Below are 6,000 nucleotides of genomic sequence, written 5' to 3'. Positions count from 1 at the left end.
TATCGATTCAGTCTAAGGGAGGGTGTCGTTTACACACCTGGTTGATGACGATTGATGACGATATCTCCCACGCAATAGTCCTACAATCGATCACTAACACATTAGACTTACGAATTAACGATAACTAACATAAATCCACATCAACTAACCCAATCATCACACATGTTAGTCATTTACGCACGAGGGGCTAAATAGTCATTTTACCCTCCAGGGGTAAATCGGTAGTCCTACCCTACAGGGGTATTTTAGTAATTCTACAACTTATCCACTTGGGCCTACGGACCCACTGGGACCACATGGCCCATTTCAGCCCATCATGCCCGAAATAGTCATCCCCTTGCTAGAGTAATGAGAATACACACTGTTAGGAGACTGCAGTTAATCCGCGCCCAAACACTCTTAGTGACGCCCAACCCAAACAAGCACGCCACAAAGCGAAAGGATCAGCCAAGAAGGGTATGCCTACTCTCCTCATGGTTTGCTCTATTTAAAGCTAGCTCTCCATCTACTCTTATGTTAGCTTCCCGATGTGGGATCCCTCCATCACCAGAGTTTAAAACCAACACCAACTTTTGCCGTCTCAACATAGCAAAATAATCAACCTTTGCGTGCCAAGGGATTTGAACCAAATTCCTCTCACATGCCAACTCACGCCACCACCACTAGGCCATCAACTCAATTGTGTCATAAGCCCAACACATTAAACTTTAAAGCGCACCTACTTGCTTCCAGATTTATTGAAAAGAAAAACCAAAATATATTGCAAGAGCCAAGACTTGAACCTTGGACCTCTTCCTTCCTCTATGGCGTCACTTCCTTATCCCCTAAGTGGCGCCACCTTGCCACTACACCACACTCCTTTTTGTGTCATCTTTTACCCCTTTACTCTTAAAAGCCCAAGTGCCAATTGCATCACTTGTTCATAAAATTAAAATTCCGAAGACTACGACGGATTTAACTTAAGTTTGGGCCTTCCAAAGGCCCACTAAACTACTAAAATATATATTTTAACCAACCAGAACACAAACAAATTTTAAAAATCACAGAAACACAGAAAACTCAAAAATTGGGGCGTTACAACTCTACCCTCTTTAAAAAAATTTCATCCTAAAAATTTTACTTGAATCAAACAGATGAGGATTTTGTTGACGCATCGCCACTTCTCGCTCCCAAGTATCTTCCTCTCTGCCATGATTATGCCACAGCACCTTTATTAGCAGAACTGATTTCCTCCTCAAAATCTTAACATCTCGATCTAAAATCTGGCCAGGCTCTTCCTCAAAAGTCAAGTCTGTTTGGACCTCGATCTCTGCAACCGGCACAACATGAATAACGTCAGAATGATACCGCCTTAACATGGAGACGTGAAAGACATCATGAATCCTATCCAACTCTAGAGGTAGCTCCAACTAATAAGCCACTGGACCCACTCGCTTAAGAATCCGATAAGGCTCAATGAACCGCGGACTTAACTTGTTTTTCCTCCCAAACCTTAATATTTTCTTCCAAGGTGAAACCTTCAAGAAGACTATATCACTCACAGAGTACTCAATTTCCTTGCGCTTCAAATCTGCATAAAACTTCTGTCTATCAGATGCTTCCTTCAACCGGTCTCTAATCAACTTGACCTTATTCTCAGTATCTGCCACCAACTCAGGTCCAAGAACCTGTCGTTCACCCAACTCGGTCCAACAGCTAGGTGTACAACATCTTCGCCCATACAGTGCCTCATAAGGAGCCATTCGAATACTTGCCTAATAACTGTTGTTGTATGAAAACTCTGCCAATGGTAAGTAATCCTCCCAACTGCCTCGAAAGTCGATAACGCATCCCCTCAATATGTCTTCTAGAATCTGAATAACCCTTTCCGACTGACCATCAGTCTGAGGATGAAAGGTTGTACTAAAGTTCAACCGCGTACCCAGCGCCTCATGCAACTTTTGCAAAAACTGAGATGTGAATCTAGGATCTCGATCAGAAATAATCGACGTTGGCACTCCGTGAAGTCGCACTATTTCCGTCACATACAATTTGGAAAACTTCTGAAGTGAATAATCAGTGCAGACAGGTATGAAATGAGCAGATTTGGTCAACCTATCCATAATTACCCAAATCGAGTCCTTCTTTGATGGTGTCAAGGGTAACCCACTCACAAAATCCATGGTTACCCTCTTCCACTTCCAAAGTGGTACTTTCACTGGCTGCAAAAGTCCAAAAGGTAATTGATGTTCAGCTTTCACTTGCTGACAAGTCAGACATTTTCCCACAACTTCCGTTACCTTTCGCTTCAATCCAAGCCACCAATACAACTCCTTTAAGTCGCGATACATTTTACTCCCTCCAGGATGCATAGCACACAGACCTCCATGAGCTTCTTTCAGAATTGCTTGCCTCAAGTCAGGGTCCTTCGGAATACAAACTCTACCTCGGTAACACAGAACCCCTTTACTGTTCAGTCCGAACTCAGAGGTATCCCCATTCTTAACCTGCTGAAATCGAGAAACCAGAGACTCATCCCTCGACTGTTTTTCCTTAAGCTCATCCACCCAGGTCGGCCTAACTTGCAGTTCTGCTAACAGACTATCGTCGTCATACAGACTCAAACGAGCAAACATGACTCTTAGATCAGATACAGTTCTACGACATAAGGCATCAGCCACCACATTAGCTTTGCCTAGGTGATACTCAATCACGTAGTCATAATCCTTAAGCAACTCTATCCATCTCCGTTGCCTAAGGTTCAACTCATTCTGAGTCAGCAAGTACTTAAGACTCTTATGATCTGTGTATATAATACACCTTTCTCCGTACAGGTAATGTCTCCAAATCTTAAGCGAAAAGATTACCGCTGCCAACTCCAAATCATGAGTAGGATAGTTAACTTCATGTGGTTTAAGCTGTCGCGATGCATAAGCAACCACTTTACCCTCTTGCATCAGCACACAGCCCAACCCTACATGTGATGCATCACCGCATACGGTAAAATCTTTTCAGACTCAATTGAATCAAGACAAGTCGTCGGTCAGAACTTTCTTCAGCTTCTCAAAAGATTCCTGTTGTTTCTCAGTCCAAACAAACAGTACTCCCTTCCTTATAGGCTTTGTCAAAGGCGCTGCCATCACAGAAAATCCTTTCACAAACCTTTTATAGTACCCAGCTAAACCCAGAAAACTTCAAATTTTTGACACTGACCTCGGTGGCTTTCATTCCAGAATCGCTTCAATCTTTCGAGGGTCCATCTTAATTCCTTCAGCAGAGACAACATGCCCCAAGAAAGTTACCTCTCTCAACCAGAACTCACACTTACTGAATTTCGCATAAAGCTCCTTCTCCCTCAGCACTTGCAGCACAATATGAAGATGCTCATCTTGGTTCTCCTCAATTTTAAAATAAACCAGAATATTGTTGATAAAGACGACCACGAATCGATCCAAGTATGGCTAGAACACTCGATTCATCAGATCCATAAATGCCGCAGGTGCGTTCGTCAACCCAAATGGCATAACCAAGAACTTATAGTGACCATACCGAGTTTTGAATGCCGTCTTGTGAATATCCACCTCCTTAACCCTCAACTGATGATACCCAAATCGAAGGTCAATCTTGGAAAATACTGAAGCTCCTCTAAATTGGTCGAATAAATAATCGATTCTCGGCAGTGGGTACTTGTTCTTAATAGTCAGTTTGTTCAACTGCCGATAATTGATGCACAACCGCATTGACCCATCTTTCTTCTTTAGAAACAGCACTGGTGCTCCCCACAGAGACACACTTGGTCTAATGAAGCCTCTATCCAATAACTGTTGAATTTGGGCTTTCAGTTCCACCAACTCCTTCGGTGCCATCCTATAAGATGCAATGGACATCGGTGCCATTTTAGGCAACAAGTCGATTCCAAACTCAACCTCTCAGTTCGGGGGCAAACCCGGAAGCTCCTCTGGAAAAACATCTTGAAAATCTTTGACGGTTCTAACTTTATCCACTGTCAGAACCTCAGTTTTCGATTGGCTTACAAATGCCAAATAAGCCTCACATCCCTTTCGAACCCACTTCTCGGCTCTCAATGCCGACATCACATTAGACAGATAATCCCTATGCTCGTCTATTACCAAAACCTCCTCATCCTTTATGGTCTTTAACATTATTCGCTTAGCAGCACAATCTAGAGTAGCCCTATGCTTAACAAGCCAATCCATTCCCAAAATGAGATCGAATTCTCCGAAAGGTAGCTCCATCAGATCTCCAGAGAAAACTTTTCCTTGAGTTTCTATAGGTACATCTCTATACAGTTTATCTACCCTAACCGAGTGACCCAAAGGACTTAGTACAGATACCCCAATGACGGTCTCCTTAGAGTGCACACCCAGCGACCCAGATATAGCACATGTAATGTATGAATGGGTAGATCCAACATCTATCAACACAGTGTATGGCATACTGGAAATCCGAAATGTACCAGTTATGACGTTAGGTGCATCACCCTACTCTCGGCGATGAGCTGCATACACCAACACCGGCTGATGAGCCTCAGCAAATCCAGTACCCCACCAGGCGGTCCTCTTCCTCGACCGTTTCCTTTACCACCTCTGCTTTGCCCACGTTCTCTCAGAAACTGTGGTCCACCCCTCACTAGTTGAGCGACCCTCTGCTCTAAAACTTCAACCTGATCTGGTTCCTAGGGACAATCCTTAACCCTATGCTCCATAGATTCGCATCGAAAACAAGCACCAGAACATTTTCGACACTCACCCATATGTATCTTCCCACAATTCTTACAACCCTGCGATCTATGACATTCATCTCCAGTCTTGCTTTAACGGCTCCATTACCCTTGTTTTCTTAACATTCCTGTTCATACCACCTGAAAGTCCTGAATCTCTCCTAAAATGGTTCTGATCTTTCTCACGATTCTGTCTTTCTATATGCTTCACTTCCTCAGCTATCTTAGATTTCTCCACTAAAGCAGTGAAGTTACGCTCCCTCTGCGGAGCAATCATGTAATATCCTGATTTTGGGCCTAGTCGGAATAGTGGTTTCGTGACCACAAAATCTGAGATAGAAATAATTATTTTATGATTATTTTAAGGTCTATGATATGATTGCATGATTGTGCGAAAATTTCGTGAAGAAATTTTATGCATAAAGTGCTTAAATTGAAATTAGGGACTAAATCAAAAAATTTGCAAAACTTGTATTCTAGAAGTTTCTAGTATGAAATTGTTTTGAAATATTAATTAGGAGGTCTTAAATAGAAATTTTCCAATTTCTAAGTCTATGGACAAAAATTGGACATGGATGGAATTTTTGGAAAGTTTAGTAGTAAGGGCATTTTGGTCATTTAGGGGTAAAATGAATTAAAATACAAAATTAAAAGCCAATTTTGCTCATCTTCAACCCCATGGTCGAATATAGCAAGGAGAAACCATGGCTAGGGTTTTTCAAGATTCCAAGCTCGATTGTAAGTCCGTTCTAGCCTCGTTTTTAATGATTTTTACGTTTTTGGAGTTCCGGTAGCTCGATTTAGCTTATGCTAGCAATAATTTAACCTAGGGTTTATATTTGGAAAAATACCCATAGGTGAAATTTGTGTATTTTGGTGTTTTATGATAGAATATGAGGTTTTAAATTATGTTAGACAACTTGTGCTACTCGATTTTAAGTGAAAACGAGCAAAAGGGCTTAATCGGTAAAAATACCTAATAGTCATAAGTACATGTTAGAGTGCGAATTTGATGTTGCCATAGAAGGGAAAAATGATCAACATGTCATAAAACATAAGAAAATAGGCTGAAGTTTAATTTACGAGCTTTGGGGAAAAAGTGTAAATATGCAAAGTTTAGGGGCAAAATTGTAATTTTTCTAAAATATGATTTTGGGTCAATTTGAATAATGTGAGTCCTAATTAGACTATATTTTAAATGATAGAGCAAGGAAAACTAAAATTTGGGCTAAAATAGGGAAAATACCAAGTTGTGGACGAAATGGTAAAAGTAGCCATTT

At 41.4% G+C, this 6,000-nt stretch overlaps 1 long non-coding RNA gene across 1 annotated transcript in view; it reads left to right on the top strand.

The window, feature by feature from the left end:
• The first annotated feature begins 5,383 nt into the window (after positions 1-5,383).
• The window catches only part of LOC128285108 (uncharacterized), a 36,466-nt gene continuing 35,849 nt past the window's right edge, over positions 5,384-6,000 (top strand). The window contains exon 1 of the long non-coding RNA XR_008275520.1: positions 5,384-5,458. This is a non-coding gene — a long non-coding RNA (uncharacterized LOC128285108). The remainder of the gene's footprint in view (positions 5,459-6,000) is intronic.

Source organism: Gossypium arboreum, chromosome 12, assembly GCF_025698485.1.
Source record: "Gossypium arboreum isolate Shixiya-1 chromosome 12, ASM2569848v2, whole genome shotgun sequence".
Lineage (NCBI taxonomy): Eukaryota > Viridiplantae > Streptophyta > Magnoliopsida > Malvales > Malvaceae > Gossypium > Gossypium arboreum.
The sequence above is the reverse complement of the archived record's forward strand: the minus strand, read 5'-3'. Positions and strand labels throughout refer to the sequence as shown.